The 21350-nt window shown below is 45.6% G+C and overlaps 1 long non-coding RNA gene across 1 annotated transcript; it reads right to left on the bottom strand.

Moving 5' to 3' along the window:
• Positions 1-15994: 15994 nt before the first annotated feature.
• Positions 15995-20889, bottom strand: LOC134303910 (uncharacterized). The gene is made up of 2 exons (XR_010007721.1): positions 20835-20889; positions 15995-16473 (listed from the first exon to the last, which is right to left on the bottom strand). It is a non-coding gene; the product is annotated as an uncharacterized LOC134303910 (long non-coding RNA).
• Between the last annotated feature and the right edge of the window lie 461 nt (positions 20890-21350).

The following is a 21350-nucleotide window of genomic DNA, read 5'->3' as shown; positions in this document are numbered from 1 at the left end:
ACACCCCACAGTGAACATGTCCAAATTGTGCCCAAAGTGTCAATATTTTGTGTGACCACCATTATTATCCAGCACTGCCTTAACCCTCCTGGGCATGGAATTCACCAGAGCTGCACAGGTTGCTACTGGAATCCTCTTCCACTCCTCCATGATGACATCACAGAGCTGGTGGATGTTAGACACCTTGAACTCCTCCACCTTCCACTTGAGGATGCGCCACAGGTGCTCAATTGGGTTTAGTCCATCACCTTTACCTTCAGCTTCCTCAGCAAGGCAGTTGTCATCTTGGAGGTTGTGTTTGGGGTCGTTATCCTGTTGGAAAACTGCCATGAGGCCCAGTTTTCGAAGGGAGGGGATGATGCTCTGTTTCAGAATGTCACAGCACATGTTGGAATTCATGTTTCCCTCAATGAACTGCAGCTCCCCAGTGCCAGCAACACTCATGCAGCCCAAGACCATGATGCTACCACCACCATGCTTGACTGTAGGCAAGATACAGTTGTCTTGGTACTTTTCACCAGGGCGCCGCCACACATGCTGGACACCATCTGAGCCAAACAAGTTTATCTTGGTCTCGTCAGACCACAGGGCATTCCAGTAATCCATGTTCTTGGACTGCTTGTTTTCAGCAAACTGTTTGCTGGCTTTCTTGTGCGTCAGCTTCCTTCTGGGATGACGACCATGCAGACCGAGTTGATGCAGTGTGCGGCGTATGGTCTGAGCACTGACAGGCTGACCTCCCACGTCTTCAACCTCTGCAGCAATGCTGGCAGCACTCATGTGTCTATTTTTTAAAGCCAACCTCTGGATATGACGCCGAACACGTGGACTCAACTTCTTTGGTCGACCCTGGCGAAGCCTGTTCCGAGTGGAACCTGTCCTGGAAAACCACTGTATGACCTTGGCCACCATGCTGTAGCTCAGTTTCAGGGTGTTAGCAATCTTCTTATAGCCCAGGCCATCTTTGTGGAGAGCAACAATTCTATTTCTCACATCCTCAGAGAGTTCTTTGCCATGAGGTGCCATGTTGAATATCCAGTGGCCAGTATAAGAGAATTGTACCCAAAACACCAAATTTAACAGCCCGGCTCCCCATTCACACCTGGGACCTTGACACATGACACCAGGGAGGGACAACGACACATTTGGGCACAATTTGGACATGTTCACTGTGGGGTGTACTCACTTATGTTGCCAGCTATTTAGACATTAATGGCTGTGTGTTGAGTTATTTTCAGAAGACAGTAAATCTACACTGCTATACAAGTTGTACACTGACTACTCTAAGTTATATCCAAGTTTCATGTCTATAGTGTTGTCCCATGAAAAGATATAAGGAAATATTTGCAGAAATGTGAGGGGTGTACTCACTTTTGTGATACACTGTATGTAGACGCCTGTCTGGCAAATAGCACCGCTGGCCGGGGATTCGATCCTTGGTTAGAGTGATTGAAGATGGTCGTCCACATACTTTTGGCCATATAGTGTGCAAATAATATTTTAGCACTGCTTCATCCTGGTCAGGGTCACAGTGGGTCAAATTGTCCCCCGGAATCACTGGGCTCAGTGCAGAACCTCTCAAACAGGACGCCGATTCATCGCGAGCCCTCGGCAGTCGATCATGCCCGTATGTGGACGCCCGTCTGGCCGGGGATTCGAACCCTGGTTAGAGTAATGTACCGCCGAGCCACACTATATGGACACAAATATGTGGACACGCAAACTTCAGCTAGTCGGACGTCCTGTTCCAAAACCACAGGTGTGAGTATAGTGTTACCCTTCTGGGAAGGCTTTCCACAACGTTTTGGAGTGTGTCTGTAGGAATTTGTGCCCATCAGGACAGGCATTGATGCTGGATGAAAAGGACTGGACTGTAGTTCCCTCACACAACCTGGACAACACCTGAAACACCTGAACTTAATATTTAAGAGGGGCGTCCACATACTTTTGGCCATATAGCGTGCAAAAATATTTTAGCACTGCTTCATCCTGGTCAGGGTCACGGTAGGTCAAGTTGGCCGGGGATTCGAACCCAGGTAAGAGTGATTTACAGAGAGGTCGCCAACCGAAGCCAACCGCTCAAAGTGTACTCCACCCTGCTTGTGTCGGCCACCAGTCCAGCCTGTCTGAGGGAGGGATGGTTGGACTGGGTTGGAGAACGTGATTCCGGTCAGCAGCTCCGGTTTGGGGCGGCGCGGTGGATCGTTCTGGTCATTTTTACGCCGGACGCCCCTCCTGACGCAGCCCTCCTTATTTATCTGGGCTTGGGACCTACACTGAGAGCACTGACAAGTGCACCTAGCGATGACTAGACTGTTCACCCGCCCTCCCTCAGACGTCTGATGGGGGTCAAGGGTCAGTGCAGTTCGTCCACGCCAAACCTGTTAAGCAAACGACTTAACGGACCTCACACAGGGACACGGTCCTGCTAGAAGGGGAAAGGGCCTTCCCCAAAATGTTTAACTTCATTTGGGTGTCTACATACTTTTGGCCATATAGTGTATGAGTAAAATATAAGACTGGAGTGAAACGGTTACGATGCCAGCAGGTAGGAAACAATAGCTTCGTTGTTGCACCTAATACACGCCCCAGAACATGCAGCAGGTGGATTGGCTGCCCTAAAATGCCTCTAGGTTAGAGCGAGCAGGTGTGTGTACTTTTGAGCGTACGTGACCTTGCCACGGATCGGAACCTTGTCCAATGTTTACTCTTTAGTGCTATACGTCTATTGTTCCATACTCACCACACTCACCGAGACCCTGACCAGGCTGGCCTAGTTATTTGTTATTCACGGTAATACAAGCTAGTCCAGCAACACTGAGATCTCCCGGGTTCGAATCTCAGCTCTGCTATCAGCCGGTCGGATGCCTAGGGGGTCCGGGACAAAGCCCGAAACGGGGTTCCTCGTCAGTCCTGATTGGTCGAGGCGCCTGCACGGGGGTGGCAGATCACGGATAGTGCGCTCTCTGTAAGCCCCGCCCCCTGGCAGGTGAAAAGAAGTGCCAGCACATGTCGGAGGGGCCGACATGACCTGGGTGAAGGTGGTGAGGAGGAGCGTCCACATACTTTTGACCACATAGTGAAGATCAGTTGGTCAGAAACGCGGTATGATTTGTAAATAACAGCTTACCATGAAGAGGCAAGTAAATCAAACTGGCTGCATAAACTGGGTAAGTAGCTGCCACTTAATACCCCTCAACACACACTCACACACACACAGACACACACACACACACTCACACACACACACACACACACACTCACACACACACACCCCGCTGCCAGGCACGAGATTGCTCGCATTTTGATGCAAATCACCCAGTTCGTCACATCTCCCACAGGCCCCCCGTTAACCCCCTCGCCTGGTTCCCTTCCCTCCTCTGTTTAGCTAATCTGCCCTGCCGAAAGTGCACGTACACCCATGAGGGCCACGCCCACCGGTGGCCAAAAGTATGTGGACACCACTCGTAAACCACACAGCAAAATCTGGTAAGAATTAGTCCCAGATGAGCGGAGGCTGTTAGAGCTGCAAACCGGCCGAGAACGTTACTTATCTGAACAGCCTCAACTCCTCCGGAAAGAATAAGACTGTGGGGATTTGTGCACTCGTGAGGGTCACGCCTACCAGTGGCCAAAAGTATGTGGACACTCCTCGAGATCGGGTTTATATGTAAACCACACAGCAAAATCTGGTAAGAATTAGTCCCAGATGAGCAGAGGCTGTTAGAGCTGCAAACCGGCTGAGAACGTTACTTATCTGAACAGCCTCGACTCCTCCGGAAGGAAAGAGACTGTGGGGATTTGTGCACTCATGAGGGTCACACCCACAGATGCCCAAAAGTATGTGGACACCCCTCGCAAAACACACCGCAAAATCCTGTGAGAATTCGTCCCAGATAAGCGGAGGCTGTTAGAGCTGCAAAAGGGGGAGCAAAGTTCCTCATCCGAACAGCCTCGACTCGTCCGGAAAGGATGAGACTGTGGGGATTTGTGCACTTGTGAGGGTCATGCCCACAGATGTCCAAAAGTATGTGGACACCCCTTGTAAAACACACCGCAAAATCTGGTGAGAATTCTTCCCAGATGAGCGGAGGCTGTTAGAGCTACAAACCGGCTGAGAAAGTTCCTCATCTGAACAGCCTCGACTCTCCCGGAAAGGATCAGACTGTGGGGATTTGTCTACTCATGAGGGTCATGCCCAAAGATGCCCAAAAGTATGTGGACACCCTCTGTGATCGGGGTGAACAGCCTCGACTCTTCTGAAAACTATGAGACTGTGAGAATTTGTGCGTTTGAGCTCGGTGCTCTGGTACACGGGTACAGACATGCTGGACAAGGGAAGGGCCTTCCCTAAACTAATTATTTAATGAGCGATATAAATCTGTTGGCAACTGTGTGCTCTCGAACACCAGAAAGACGGGGGTGTCCACATACTTTTGTGCTTCAGCAGGTTAGAACGTTACAAAATTCTGCTTTTGTTCTTCACATGGTTCTTAGATCCTTAATTTCCTGCACCCACCCGCCCCCCGAACCTGCACCCCGGTCATTAATCACCACGCCCTTCATTTCCTGCCTCTGTTCCCTTCCAGCTCATTTCATGGCTCATAGAGCTTCTGCGAGCCTCCACACGGGCGGGTTTGAACCTGAGATCCAGGGGTCGAGGAGAAACATCTCAGGCTCGTCAGGATGTTCCTACCTGTCCTGACTTCCCTTATTACCGCCAAAATTCCAAATCTGCGCCCCTCTGAAGGCTTTTACACAGCCCAGGTCGGTTCAGCATCATGAATCACGACTGGTGGAGGTGGAGGAGAGCGTCACCACACCTGCTCATCCGAACGTCATGATGGAGGAGGAGATTTGACTCATCCTGCGTTCCTGTGTGAGTACTCCAGCAAACGCGTCCCCGCTGGTCCAGAACATGATCACGTGGCCCCTGGACCCGCACACCACTGGAACTGGACGCAACCGTAGGCTATGAGTCGACCCCCAAAGTGCCACTAAAACAGCCACCAGCCTAATGTTGAATCAGAAAGTCTTGCTCACCATCGATGTTCCAATTCATCCCACTGAGGTTAAAATCAAGGATCTGTTCAGGCCACAACAAACCTTTTTGAACCCGGGCCTCAATTTGTGCACAGGAGAACAGAGTGTGTGTGTGTGAGTGTGTGTGGGGTGTGTGTGTGTGTATTTGTAAGGTGTGTTTGTGAGGTGTGCTTATATGTGTGTGTGTGTCTGTGTGAGGTGCGTGTGTGGGTATACGTGTTTGTATTGTGTGTGTGTGTGTGTGTGTGTGTATATATATATGTGTGTGTGTGTGTGTGTGTGTATTTGTAAGGTGTGTGTGTGAGGTGTGCTTATATGTGTGTGTGTCTGTGTGAGGTGTGTGTGTATGTGTGTATGTGTATGTGTGTGTGTGTGTCTGTGTGAGGTGCGTGTGTGGGTATACGTGTTTGTAGTGTGTGTGTGTATATATATATGTGTGTGTGTGTGTGTGTATGTGTCTGTGTAAGGTTTGTGTGTTTCGTGTTGTGTGTGTGTATTTGTAAGGTGTGTGTGTGAGGTGTGCTTGTAGTGTATATGTGTATGTGTATATCTGTGTGTGTTTGTGTGTATATATACAGTATATATATATACAGTGTATCACAAAAGTGAGTACACCCCTCACATTTCTGCAAATATTTCATTATATCTTTTCATGGGACAACACTATAGACATAAAACTTGGATATAACTTAGAGTAGTCAGTGTACAACTTGTATAGCAGTGTAGATTTACTGTCTTCTGAAAATAACTCAACACACAGCCATTAATGTCTACATAGCTGGCAACATAAGTGAGTACACCCCACAGTGAACATGTCCAAATTGTGCCCAAATGTGTCGTTGTCCCTCCCTGGTGTCATGTGTCAAGGTCCCAGGTGTAAATGGGGAGCAGGGCTGTTAAATTTGGTGTTTTGGGTACAATTCTCTCATACTGGCCACTGGATATTCAACATGGCACCTCATGGCAAAGAACTCTCTGAGGATGTGAGAAATAGAATTGTTACTCTCCACAAAGATGGCCTGGGCTATAAGAAGATTGCTAACACCCTGAAACTGAGCTACAGCATGGTGGCCAAGGTCATACAGCGGTTTTCCAGGACAGGTTCCACTCGGAACAGGCTTTACCAGGGTCGACCAAAGAAGTTGAGTCCACGTGTTCGGCGTCATATCCAGAGGTTGGCTTTAAAAAATAGACACATGAGTGCTGCCAGCATTGCTGCAGAGGTTGAAGACGTGGGAGGTCAGCCTGTCAGTGCTCAGACCATACGCCGCACACTGCATCAACTCGGTCTGCATGGTCGTCATCCCAGAAGGAAGCTGACGCACAAGAAAGCCCGCAAACAGTTTGCTGAAGACAAGCAGTCCAAGAACATGGATTACTGGAATGCCCTGTGGTCTGACGAGACCAAGATAAACTTGTTTGGCTCAGATGGTGTCCAGCATGTGTGGCGGCGCCCTGGTGAGAAGTACCAAGACAACTTTATCTTGCCTACAGTCAAGCATGGTGGTGGTAGCATCATGGTCTTGGGCTGCATGAGTGTTGCTGGCACTGGGGAGCTGCAGTTCATTGAGGGAAACATGAATTCCAACATGTGCTGTGACATTCTGAAACAGAGCATGATCCCCTCCCTTCGAAAACTGGGCCTCATGGCAGTTTTCCAACAGGATAACGACCCCAAACACAACCTCCAAGATGACAACTGCCTTGCTGAGGAAGCTGAAGGTAAAGGTGATGGACTAAACCCAATTGAGCACCTGTGGCGCATCCTCAAGTGGAAGGTGGAGGAGTTCAAGGTGTCTAACATCCACCAGCTCTGTGATGTCATCATGGAGGAGTGGAAGAGGATTCCAGTAGCAACCTGTGCAGCTCTGGTGAATTCCATGCCCAGGAGGGTTAAGGCAGTGCTGGATAATAATGGTGGTCACACAAAATATTGACACTTTGGGCACAATTTGGACATGTTCACTGTGGGGTGTACTCACTTATGTTGCCAGCCATTTAGACATTAATGGCTGTGTGTTGAGTTATTTTCAGAAGACAGTAAATCTACACTGCTATACAAGTTGTACACTGACTACTCTAAATTATATCCAAGTTTTATTTCTATAGTGTTGTCCCATGAAAAGATATAATAAAATATTTGCAGAAATGTGAGGGGTGTACTCACTTTTGTGATACACTGTATATATATATATATATATATATGTGTGTGTGTGTGTGTGTGTGTATATGTGAGCGTCTGTGTGTGTGAATCTGTGTTTATATATGTGCATGTGTGAGGTGTGTGTGTATATATGTGTAGTGTGTGTGTGTGTGTGTGTGTTTTAGATTCACTCTCACTTATCACTGATCTGGTTTCTTGACTCTCGGTTTGTGGTGTGTGTGTGTTTGTAGTGTGTGTGTGTGTGTGTGTGTGTGAGGTGTGTGTGTGTATGTGTGTGTCTATGTGTGTATGTTAATGTGTAGTGTGTGTATATGTGTTTGTAGTGTGTGTGTGTGTGTGTGTGAGGTGTGTGTGTATGTGTGTGTCTATGTGTGTATGTTAGTGTAGTGTGTGTATATGTGTTTGTAGTGTGTGTGTGTGTGTGTGAGAGAGGTGTGTGTGTATGTGTGTGTCTATGTGTGTATGTTAATGTGTAGTGTGTGTATATGTGTTTGTAGTGTGTGTGTATGTGTGTGTGTGTTACATATTCACACTCTCATCACTGATCTGGTTTCTTGACTCTCTCAGTTCGTGGTGTGTGTGTTAATGTGTAGTGTGTGTATATGTGTTTGCAGTGTGTGTGTGTGTGTGTGTGTTACAGATTCACACTCATCACTGATCTGCTTTCTTGACTCTCTCGGTTTGTGGTGTGTGTGTGTGTGTGTGTGTGTGTGTGAGGTGTGTGTTTCAGTGGCGGCTGCTGGTTTTTCAAAGAGGGGAAGCTCATTGTCGGCTTACATCATAAAATTTTTCAATTTATTTATACATAAATTCTGCCCTCCGTTCCTTTTCAAGAAAATGGCCTGAAATGGGTAACAGTTTGTCTTTCGACTTCACTCGCAAAATCCGTGAAGCTCCCAGTGATTAAGTGACGGTGTAGATCTCAAAATAGCTGTCAATCAAAACGAGATTCAACTTTTGGACTGATCCGCCAATCATCTTGCAGAAGCTCAGCGTCCAGACCCGCCCACAGCTCCATTCACCCCCAGAGACGCTCAGCGTCCGGAGCGGGACAAAATCGTGGCATTCATCCAATGACCAGCGAGTTTTGAAGCAATGAAAAAACCGTTCCATGCAGTCCCATAGAAGTGAAGAGACGCTCGACTTCTGCGTGCAAATGCACTGACGCTCCGGGAATGTATGAGAAGTTCGAGTCAGTGATTTGTGATAAGTAGCTGATTCTGAACGAACTCGTCTTTCAGATGAACGTGTTCTAACGCATTTGTAGTCAATGAAATGTTAACACAACTGTACATATTTGACCATTTAATTTTTGACATTTTAGGGGAAGCCGAGCTTCCCTTGCAGTCTTAGAGAAATCGCCACTGTGTGTTTGTAGTGTATGTGTGTGTGTGTGTGTGTGTGTGTGTGTGTGTGTTTGTTGTGTGAGAATAAATGAGAATTTAAACTCAGAACAAACACAAGAGATGTTTCTTTTCCCATGATGCATTTCACCGCCCCGGCTGGCAGCCGTTCCTCCTCTTGGCTGTTTTGGAGATGTGAGATTTTTTTGGGAGGAGAAATTTGGAAACAGGGGTGTGAAGTCTAGACGGATGAATTTCTTATTTCAATTAGGACTGGATTTGGGACGAGGCCGAGAGATGGAGGAGGTGATATTAATAAATAGAGGAACGTAAACAATTAATCAAACCAAAAACCACAGAGACGCTAATTACTGAATCCAATTACAACAACTAGTGGGTAGAGCTGTCAGTTACCAACTAGAACGTTGTGGGTTCGAATCCCAACTCTGCCACACAGACACTGTTGGACCCTTGAGCGAGACCCTTAACCCTCTCGGCTCCAGAGGAAGACATTCTTAGAAAGGCTTCTTTGTGGTTGTGTGTGTTTGTGATTTGTGTGTGTGTGTGTGTGTGTGTATATGTGTGTGTGTGAGGTGCGTGTGCATGCGGTGTGTGTGTCTGTAGTGTGTAGGTCTGTGTGTGTGTCTGTGTGAGGTGTGTGTGTGTAGTGTGTATGTGTGCATGTGTGTCTGTGTCAGGTTTGTGTGAATGTGAGGGTGAGGTGTGTGTTTGTGTGTGAGGTGTGTGTGTGTAGTGTGGATGTTTGTGTGCGAATGTGTCTGTGTGAGCCGAGTGTGATTTGTGAGGTGTGTGTGTGCTTGCGGTGTGTGTGTGTTTGTAGTGTAAGTCTGTGAGAGATGCGTATGTGGTGTGTGTGTGTGTGTGTGTGTGTGTGTGTGAGAGGTGTAAAGTGTGTGTGTGTGTGTGTGTGTGAGAGAGGTGTGAAGTGTGTGTGTGTGTGTGTGTGAGGTGTAAAGTGTGTGTGTGTGAGGTGTGTGTATATGTGTGTGTATGTGTGTATAGGTATGAGGTGTGTGTATGTGTGTGTCTGTGTGAGATGTGTATGTGGTGTGTGTGTGTGTGTGTGTGTGAGGTGTAAAGTGTGTGTGTGAGGTGTGTGTATATGTGTGTGTATGTGTGTATAGGTATGAGGTGTGTGTATGTGTGTGTGTATGTGTGTGTGAGGTGTGTGTATGTTTGTATATATATGTGTGTGTGTGTCTGTGTGAGATGTGTATGTGGTGTGTGTGTGTGTGTGAGGTGTAAAGTGTGTGTGTGTGAGGTGTGTGTATGTGTGTGTGAGGTGTGTGTATTGAACCGGGGCGGGGCTTGAACCGGCAACCTTCTGTTTACTAGTCCAGTACCTTAACCACTGAGCTGTCACTGCCACGTTATTCACACACTCTGTGTTTCATTCTTGAGATTTTATGAGGTATACACGAGTTTTTATAGTTCAAATTATAAAAGAAATAGTGTATGTGTGTGTATGTGTGTGTGTGTGAGGTGTGTATATGTGTATATGTGTGTGTGTGTGTGTGTGTGTGTGTGAGGTGTCCTGCATCGTCCTGCGCTCAACAGCTCTGGAATGAACCGGAGTTCTTTGGACTGAACAGACACAAATTCCCACAGACAGACTCCAGAACCTTGTGAATGCAGGTGAAGTGAACCCAGTTTCCGTGGCTCTGGCGGTGAGGCTCGGTTTAGTCACGCCCGGTTCCTGTCTCCGCGTCTCCCGCGCGAGTGTTTACACGCTTTATTTAGCGGATTATTCCCACCTCTGATTCTTCACTCTCTTGTGTACTCAGGACTTGACGGACGGTTTGAGTTGTGTGGCAGGAACTTGGACTCTGGTCGGGCTCGGCGGCTTTTTCTCTCAGCAGATTTTAGCGTGGAGAGAAACAGCAACAAAAAGCTGCACTCAAGAGGCTGGCGGCCCTCCAGTCGACGTTATTATTATTTTTATCATAATAATATTATTATTACTATTTTATTAATATTATTATTATTATTATTATTATTGTTATTAATAATACTATTATTATTATTATTATTACTATTATTATTATTGTGTTTAATTATATTATTATTATTATTATCATTACTATTATCATTATTATTGTTATTATTATTATCCTCATTATTATAATAATAATTATTATCATTATTATTATATTATTATTATTATTATTTTTCTTATTCCCATTAATATTATTATTATTATATTGTTATTATTAGTATTCCCATTAATATTATTATTATTATTTTTATATTATTATTATTATTCCCATTATTATTATTGTTATTATTATTATTATTATTATTATTATAACTCAGTTACTGTATATTTATCTTATGCACTAAAAACTCGTTCAGGAAACATCAGCACAGATCCGTCAGTTCATTCTCACCTGGAAACACACACACACACACACACACACACACACACACACACACACTGGCACTAATAAAATGAATCTGTCAGTGTGCCAGCGGAGGAAGCTCAGGAGAGCCATGAACACGCCCGCCGCGGGGTCAGAATCAACTCCTGTCGACTTGACCTTCGCCTCGGGCCAATTTATGCTTTTCCGATAGAGGCGTCTCGTTATGATAAGCGCCCCGCCCCCGCCCCCACCCGTCCCCCTGGTCGTACGCTGCCGTATTGAGTTCAGCTTCGTTCTGCTCGCTGTCACCTTGAACAAAGCGGCGTGATTAGTGACGACGGCTCCCGTACGCTGCTTCATCTCCTGAGGAACCCGGCCGTCGCTCACCAGCCAATTTACAGATTCAGATTTAAAACGGCGCCGTGGAACAACCTTGATCCCGAGCTACGTGTCTCTCCAGCGCACACACACACACACACACACACACACACACACTTTCTCTGCCGTATTAATTGGATTTCTTAATTAGTTCCAGTAATAATCGCGGCGCTGGCGGACAGGAGCCGGGAGAGACGTTCTTCTCCCTCGCCGGTGTTTAACTGGGTCATTACTGAAAGACGGCGTCCCGATAACGAACCTGTCGCATCCTCATCTTCACCGAGAACCCGGTCAGAGGCCGACGCCCCGTCGGCCATCACGAAGTTCTGATGTTTACAAGCACGGCTGAGGGATTCTGAGGATTCGTTACATCGACACGACACTTACACAGAACAATCACAGAGTAATCACATCTGTTACTGCTCCCCTCCGAGCGCCGTTCATCCCCACAACAGGGTCGAGATTGCCCCCTCAGGCCGGAACCAAAAGTCATTTTGCCCCAGACTGGTTCCATGAAGCGGCTCCTGTCTAAATCAGTTATGGAAAATGACACCGCTATTCTTATTAAATTATACCAGACTTAATATTCTTCTTCTTATTATTATTATTCTTATTATTATTATTCTTATTATTGAGTTATTATTATTGTTTATTATAATAATAATAATAATAATAATAATAATTATTATTATTATTATTTTTATCATCATTATTGTTACTAATACTGTATTATTATTATTATTATTATTATTATTATCAATATTATTTTTATTGTGTTTAATTTTATTATTATTATTGTGTTTAATTTTATTATTATTATTGTGTTTAATTGTATTATTATTATTATTATTGTGTTTAATTGTATTATTATTGTTGTGTTTAATTGTATTATTATTATTATTATTATTATTATTATTATTATTATTATTATTATTATTATTATTATTATTATTATTATTATCAATAACTGAGTCACTGCATCTGCTACTCCTCCTTGTTTGAGGAACAAATACTGCTGGAACTTAGAACTGAGAGTTTAGTGGGAGTTCTCATTGCACTACAGGAACCCCTGCAAAGTAATAACAGAAAACAAGAACCATGAATTTCCTGAAGTTTGTTGCTGTTGATGATTCCTGGTGGTGACAGAATAAGAACTGTCGATGTTCAAACCTCTTCAACAGGAACTATGAAAGTTCCTACACCACTACAGAGTACTCATGGCCTTGTGTTGGCCGTGTCTGAGGAAGGGATGGAGGTGTTCAGTGATGTTCCAGAACCTCAAGACCTTAAAGCTCTCCTGAATAACTGACAGTTCGTGCTTTCCTGCATCGCAGGCGCGGGTGCTGTAGACGTGGGAGGGCGAGGATGATCACAGGAACGACTTCCAAAATGTTTTAAGGAACTGCAGAGATCCAAAACGCTCCTGATCAAACGGGTTCCTGATGTCTCATCCCGTGAAAGTGGAGAGACGAGGGGCCTGATTACAAGAACCCTAAATACTCACGGACAGAACACGGCTAAACATCACCCTCGCGTCTCTGACTGGAGCCTTTCTGTCTGCGTGCCCGGTCGAGACCGCCAGTCTGTGTGCCAGCCCCCAGCAGCTGTGCCAGCCAGCCCTCTAATTGATACCAGCCAGCAGGGGCCTAGTCGAGGGCATCTGGGCTCGCGCTCGGTCCCTGAGGCCGCCGGAGAGAGAGAGGCGGTCCAGACCGTCCTCCAACATCAGCTGGCATAAATTACACCACAGAGCCACAGCACCATGCAGACACGGGCAGCGCCGAGAGGAAAGCGGACACGGAGGGTAGAAAGAGTCTCAGACTGGAGCGGAGCACTCGGTGTCTGAATGGCTGGGAGTTCTATTTTACCAGAGTGTTTGACCGCCTGGTTCCTCATGTTCTGTTTTACCAGAGTGTTTGACCGGCTGGTTCCTGGTGTTCCATTTTTGGTCAGTGGTCAGTGTTTGACCACTTTTAACAAAATGAGCACAAATTCTCACAGACGTACTCCAAAGTCTTGAAAGTGAGAAGCCTCCTCAGTTGAAAAGGTCACACAGACATCATGTCCACTAAGTCATGCCCGCTTCCTATGCTTACGTCTGTATTAAACTGTACCGTGTTCTGAACATGCTGTCTTGGTTAGAGCAACAGTTTGTTCCGTTCACCTACCACCCACACTCTCACACACACACACACACACACACACACACCGCAGACGAGCGCCGACGCCGAACCCTCTCATCCTGTGCCAGCTCACCGGGGGTTTGCGTGACACACCGGTGTTTACAAAAACAACCGCCATGCCGTATCGCTGAGTCACCGGAGCCTGAACCTCCTCACACGCTCCCTCAAGAGAAAGTGGATTCACGTCCTCGACAGGTCAGAACGGCGCCCAGAACCTCCGATCAAACCAACCGATCAAACCAACCGATCAAACCAACCGAAATCCTGACTGAGTGTCTGTGTGGGAAAACCTGGCGACCCACCCTGCTCCCCACTGCCTACCTGATCCAGAGATGGGGACTCGAGTCGCACACACAGCAACTTCAGATTCGACTCGGACTCTCTAAAAATAATAACGCTCCGGCCGTCTTAACCCACAACACACACAATGTGTAAATGTTCCAGCCAGCTTCCGGCGAAGTGATGAAGCGTCGCTCCCTACTTAAAATGGTGGAATACCCTACGTAGTGCACTTCACAGTAACGACCGGGGTGAATGGAACGCTCCTACAGAATCGGCGCTGATGGTTGAAAGAACCGCTTTCTGAACCAATCAGAGCTTCTGATTGTAATTGTTAGTAAGAAATGCTGTTATTTGCATTTATTCAGTTTGCGTCACACAGATGACGTGGTGATGAAACGCTCGATCGGCTTTCTAACGACTTCCTGTTTTACTTCACAACCGGGAAAAGTTTGGAGGTTTTTAATTATAAGCACATTTACAAAATAACGGATTCTATTCCTAATGGGACACGGTTATAAATTTAATAGCATCTGGAAGAACAGAAGCTAAGGTAAGCAGCGGTTATGATGTTTTTGTTGTGTTTGGGATTTTGGCCGCTGTGACGTGATTTGCATTGAAAACAAAACGTATCAGTTGAAGCTTTTAACTGGTACCTAGGAAAGTAAAAGCACGAAGTAAAACGGCTAAATACACTCGCTAATCTGTTGTTGTTTTTTATCTGCACTTACAGATTATTTGTTTATTTCTACGCTACATTTCCAATATATGTTTTGTGACTCGTGACTTGACTCTGACTCTAGCCTAAAGACTTGTGACTCGACTCGGGCTCGTATTTTGTGACTTGTGAACATCTGTGCAGTGACTGCAGAATGATATGTGCTTTCAAGTCTCCAAAATGTCCAATAACACCAGAAAAAGTTGCTAGATTTGTCGCTAGTCGCTTTTTTGAAAACTCGCTAAATACAGCGACAAAGTTGCTAAGTTAACAACATTGATGCTGGGATTGCCTTAAGTGCTGAGGAGGCGTCGGACGCTCCCTCGTCATTCAGTCAGATCATCACTCAGAATTGAGATGCCTCAGTAGGAGCATTTTAAGGAATGTAAGAATTTAGACACGGCCTCTTCTCACGAGAGTAGCATGATGTAAAATGCGTCTGTGTAAAGAGAGCGAGCGCTAGGTTTTCACACAGACCCGACGACGCGCTTTAACACGCTGTTATAGGTGCTAATTAAAGAACAAGCGCTCGTTCGCGCAGGACTGAAGCGACTCTTTAATTACGAACGATCTGACGATTATATTAGTCCAACAGTCGACTCCAGGGTTTTTTTTATAGCTCTCGTGGCGTGACCGGATTTTTAAATAGCCGTGTGACAAAACGCTCATTATGTAGCCGGAGCGCAAAGCGGTGTAAAATTAACCCGGTTCCTTTATGCGCTCGCGGCCGAACAAAGCCGCGCCGGGGCTGAATGCCAACCAGCCAGATGCACCACATCACGTCCCTGAAGACGTCACAGAAAAGCTCCACATGCCCCCGAAACTATTGTGTGCTCCCATTCTGCACCCCCCCTTAACCCATCCCACCCCAACCCATCCCATCCCGGGGCGGTTTAACACACACACACACACACACACACACACACAGCAGTGATCCTCCTTTGTGATGGATTCGGAAAGTTCATTGTAATGTCAGTGCACTCCATGGACAAAAGTATTGGGACGGGAATTACATGCTTCCGACTTTCTTTTGGTTGCCAGATTGGTCCATATTGTAAAAAGTCTGATTTGGACGTAAATATTCGAAACTTGACTCGAGACTTGTGTCTTGTCTCAACCGTCTCCATGGCCATAAGAGCCTCTATTATTCAGGGGCGGGTTTTCTATCAGATTTTGCGTGTTGGTATAAATCATATCCAGTTGGTCTAAGGAGCGTTTGTAAGGTAGAGCAGTGATGTTAAACAAGGCGGATTCGCTTGCATTTGGCGCCCCAGTTCCTCCCAGTGGTGTTTAATGGGGTTTAGCTCCTCAAACAGAATACGACCCTCCACAAACTTTAAATAATAATAAAAATATAATAATAATAATATATAGTGCCTTACCCAAGGATGCTTTATAAAGTAAATATTAAAGAAAAGAACACAACAAAGTGTCACAAAATGTGCGATAAAGAGGACCGTTTTTGGTTGACCTTTGAAGGAAGAGATGGAGGATCCTTTGTCAAGTCAAGTCAAGTCAACTTTATTTATAAAGCGCTTTTTACAATATACATTGTCTCAAAGCAACTTTACAAAATCCAGGACCAACAGATACAAAAACCCCTGTTGAGCAAGCCGAGGGCGACTGTGGCAAGGAAAAACTCCCTGAAAATTACAGGAAGAAACCTTGAGAGGAACCAGACTCAGCAGGGCCCATCCTTCTTGGGTGGCCTGGAGGATACTTTAAATAAATACACGATTTACACAAATCATACAAACACAGAATTAAATGATCTAAAAGTCATAACTGGTAATAAATAGATAAATAAACAATTAAATAATAATAGAGTTGTTATCCGCTCTAGTCTTCAATAAAGTCTGTAGTGATTTCTTGTCGTTGCAATTACTCCAGACCCGTCACATCTGACAGGAGCAGCATCGTTGTCCCGGCAGTCTCGACTTTAATCCTTAACCTCGGCGGGTAAACAGGTTTCCATCAGAATGCCCTCGGGGTAAAACAACAGAGAATGTAGTTAATAATGTACAATGCTAGTTGACAAACAGTTTTACAGAGAGTTTTAGACTCCGGCAGCCCTAATTATTACAGCATAACTAAAAGGGAGAGCAAGCAGGTAACAAGGTCATGAAGGCTTGTGAAGAAGTCTGAAACTGGACAGCTAGAAGACCCGTGCCAGGGGATCTCAGAGAGAGTTTGGGACATGAGGTAGGTCGGGGCGAGGCCACGAAGTACGAGAAGATGTTGGAACCTGTTTATTTTTGGTGAAAGTCCTTCTTTAGAGTCTTTTGGTCCTATGTATAGACAGCTTGAGCTATTTAAACTAACAGTGTACCTGCTGTGAAGCATGGTGGTGGTAGTTTTATACTTGGGGGATGTTTTGCCGGTGGTTGTTTTGAAGATTCCTAAATCCTGGATTTTAAGATGCACAACATAATTGTTCTGCAATGACCTTCACTAGGTCTATAACTGTTCTGGAAAGATCTTCACCAGGTCTATTATTGTTCTGGAAAGATCTTCACCAGGTCCATAACTGTTCTGGAAAGACCTTCACTAGGTCCATAATTGTTCTAGAATGATCTTCACCAGGCCCAGCTGTGAAGCATGCTGGTGGTTGTTTTGAAGATTCCTGAATCTAATGTCCCAAACCACACAACAGAATCGTTCTGGTATAAACTTCACCAGGTCTGTAATTGTTCTGGAATGACCTTCACCAGGCCCAGCTGTGAAGCATGGTGGTGGTAGTTCTATGTTTTGCTGGTGGTTGTTTTGAAGATTCCTGAATCCTGGATTTTAAAACGCACAACATAACAGTTCTGGAATAACCTTCACCAGGTCCAGACCTTCTTTAAGAGTCCTTTGGTTGGAGTTATTTAAACTAACAACAGTGTACCTGCTGTGAAGCATGGTGGTGGTAGTTTTATACTGGTTGTTTTGAAGATTCCTGAATCCTGGATCTAATGCCCCAAAACACACAACAGAATCGTTCTGGTATTAACTTCACCAGGTCCAGAACTCTATCCGAGCCAAAAGTATTCAGACGCCTCACCATGAGCTTGTCGGACATAAAATAGAGCAAAAATGCGCCGAACGGCTCGAGATGAGGTGGCAAATTGGAACGGAACCTGCATCCTACAGACGCAAGTCTAAAACAGGGAGCTGCTAGAAGACCCATGTCAGAGGATCTCAGAGAAAGTTTGGGACATGAGGTAGGAAGCCACTGAACCATTCATGGTTTGGAACCTGTTTATTTTTGGTGAGTCGCTTGGTTGAATAAATGACAGCTTGAGCTATTTAAACTAACAACAGTGTACCTGCTGTGAAGCATGGTGGTGGTAGTTTTATACTTGGTTTTTTTTTTGCTGGTGGTTGTTTTGAAGATTCTTGAATCCAGGTTTTTAAAACGCACTACATAACTGTTCTGGAATGACCTTCACCAGGTCCATAATGGCAGTGCCATAGGGCAGTGATAGCTCAGTGGTTAAGGTGCTGGACTAGTAAACAGAAGGTTGCCGGTTCAAGCCCCGCCACCACCAAGTTGCCACTGTTGGGTCCCTGAGCAAGGCCCTTAACCCCAATTGCTCATCGTGTTCAGCTCATTGTGTAATTCGTTTGAATAAAAGCGTCTGCTAAATGCTGTAAATGTAAATGTCCATAATTGTTCTGGAATGATCTTCACCAGGTCCATAATTGTTCTGGAATGACGTGCTGTGAAGCATGGTGGTGGTAGTTTTATACCTGGGCTTTTTTTCTGGTGGGTTTTTTGAAGATTCCTGAATCCTGGATTTAAAATGCACTACATAATTATTCTGAAATGACCTTCGCCAGGTCCAGACCTGTCTTTTGGTTGGATAAAAGACAGCTTGAGCTATTTAACCTAACAACAGTGTACCTGCTGTGAAGCATGGTGGTGGTAGTTTTATACTGGTTGTTTTGAAGATTCCTAAATCCTGGATGTAATGCCCCAAAACACACGACAGAATCGCTCTGGAATAAATTTCACCGGGTCCAGAACCCTATACGAGTCAAAGGTATTTGGACGCCTCTCCTTAAGTTTGTCGGACATAAAATAGAGCAAAAATGCACCAAACGGTTCAAAATTAGGTGGCAGACTGGAACAGAACCTGTTGAAGTGATTGTTTTAGGAATCGAGGAACTTTTTCAGAACCCAGAACTCTTGTTTAGGAACACAAGAAGCATTTCCTGTTGCCTGTTGTGTAAAGTTAACACATGTTTCTATTGCAGGAACCTTTTTAGGAACTTGGAATGTTTGGGTACATTACTGTTAAAGGTAGAAACGCTCACAAACAAGGATCTTTAAATACAATTATTTTTAGGATCCTGTAAACCCAAGAATTTTGGTTCAATACCTGTACTGTAATAATAATGTAATATTTTATTTTTTCCAGACGTTCACTCCCGAGGAACGGATATAGAATCACTCCTAAAGTGTTTCTCCTTTACGCCGGAGATGCTACAGCGCTAATAAACAAGGAAAACACTTCGTTTGGGCAATCGAGCGGTAGCATAAATCAGCTAACGTGATGGACGGACCGAACGTTAGAGAGATCTTTCCTCCGAGCGCGGCATCTTTTAGCGGGCGCTAATCTGAGTCCTGCTGGATTTCCCACAGGGTGGCGGGGTATTATATTACAGACTCGGCCCTCATGATAACATGACCTGCCCTCACGGCTACTCGTCTGGAAGGACCGGGCGTGTTCTCAGGGTTGTCAGATTTTACCCGGAGTTGTCCAGTCCTCTGTCAGCTTCAGTGGCTTCCAACATCTTCTCGAGCATCGTGGCCTCATCCCGACCTACATCATGTCCCAAATTCTGTCTGAGATCTCCTGGCATGTGTCTTCTAGCGACTCCCAGTTTAAGACTTGCGTCTGTTGGGAGTCCTAAAACTCTGGAACTCTCTTCCACAATCTCTTTCTGACAGTTCCTCTATTTCTTTCTTTAAAGGACAACCAAAAACATGATAAATATATGGAATATATTATTATTATTATATTTTTAATATTAGTTCAAGTTTGGAAAGGGACATTTTCTGTTTCAGCATGATTTGAGGAGCAAAATTAAAATAAACACCACTGGGTGGAACTGGGAAGCCAATTGCAAGCAAATCCGCATCGTCCAACATCAGTGCTTGACCATACAAATGCTCCTTAGACCGATTGGGCATGATTTATACCCGGGAAAACCTGTCCTTGAATAATAGAGGCTCTTATGGCCATGAAGGTGGTTGAGATTGCACTCTGGAACTCACGACGGTTCCTCCATCTCTTTCTTCAAAGGTCAATCAAAAACGTTCCTCTTACCAAACAATTCGTGACACTTCTTTTCTTTAATATTTATTTTAAAAAGACGCCTTGGGTATGTAAAAGCGCTAAATAAATGGAACATTATAATTATTATTATATTGTTATTATTATTTTCAGCATGGTTTGAGGAGCTAAACCCCATTAAACACCACTGGGAGGAACTGGGGTGCCAAATGCATCAATACGGACCAATCTGGCAACCAAGGTCAAAGGTTCTGTGGTCTGGAATGGCTGGAAAATCCGGACCCCTGAGCACCAGGCTGTAAATCTGCACCTCAGGTAATGTGATAGCGTTTCGACTCATAGGTTTCATCGGCATTCCTTCTCAGAATACCCCAGAGGACCCCAGGAGGCCGAGCTGGGGGGAATACGAGCGCCAGAGTGATGACTGGAGACACTCAATAGTGTTTTGGGGTAAAGGTTTGGGGTTTTGGGTTGTAGGTGGCGCTCCACAGATCATCATTTCAGCTATACAGACCAGATCTGGACAACCAGGCTGAAAACTGAATGTCTGGCAACCACAGTCGGACAGTCAGGTGAGGTGGGAGCTTCGACGCTCGCGTTTCGTCAGCGTTTTCCCCCCGAATATAGCGAGTTCTCCGAGCTGAGGGGGTTACGAGCGCCGGAGCGACCGCCACCCCGGCCGGAGGAACCGAAAGAAGCTTCGGTTCGAGTCTCAGGTCACACGTCAGGGATCTTCATTTCATAGCCAAATTAGGACCCTGATGAGTGGATCAGATTACGCTGGGTGGAATCTCCCGACGCCCCCTACAACGGCTCCCAGGGGTCAAAGTGTCCGGGGGGTCGTTTTTAAAACGACTTTTTTAGGCCCTTTTGCAGCAAAGGACAATTCATTCATTCATTCATACACACTTATTCATATATATCATGGTCAGGGTCCTGGTGGGTCAGGCGGCACCCAGGAATTCTGATGTGCCACCATGCCAACCTATAAAAGCAGGAAATGATAGATTTATTACCAGCAACAGAGAGGAAAATCCACTTTCATTCATTCATTCATACTCACTTATTCATCATGGTCAGGGTCCTTGTGGGTCAGGCGGCACCCAGGAATTCTGGGCACATACTCTGGGAATATACCCTTGATAGGGTGCCAATAAATGTATGATGGATGGCAGTGCCAAGGCGAAAAAGGGCGTGGCCAGAGAACAAAGCGTTCTAGACTTCGTTTGTCATGGCACGTGAATGGCCGGCCTGCAGGGCACCATGGGAACGATCCAGCGCCAAGGCGTTTAGGTCACTGGGATCTGTATTCACCTGGCATCCATGTGGGTGAATGTTTGTGCCCCCTAACATCGCTCACAAACTGGATCGGTCAGTTTTAAACATCTGATGTTATCTGTTTCCGTTATTTTGGGCGCTTGGGTGGCACGCTTGGCCGCTGCTGCTGAGATCTGGGCATCCAGGGTTCGAATCTGAATGGCGCCATCAGTCGGTCGGGCATCCGCATGGTTACGATCGGCCAATGTCCGAGCAAAAGGGGGGGAGGTGGTTGACTGAAACAGCCTGGCTGTTTGGAGAT

The sequence above is a fragment of the Trichomycterus rosablanca genome, chromosome 2, assembly GCF_030014385.1.
Source record: "Trichomycterus rosablanca isolate fTriRos1 chromosome 2, fTriRos1.hap1, whole genome shotgun sequence".
Taxonomy (NCBI): Eukaryota; Metazoa; Chordata; class Actinopteri; order Siluriformes; family Trichomycteridae; genus Trichomycterus; species Trichomycterus rosablanca.
The sequence above is the reverse complement of the archived record's forward strand: the minus strand, read 5'-3'. Positions and strand labels throughout refer to the sequence as shown.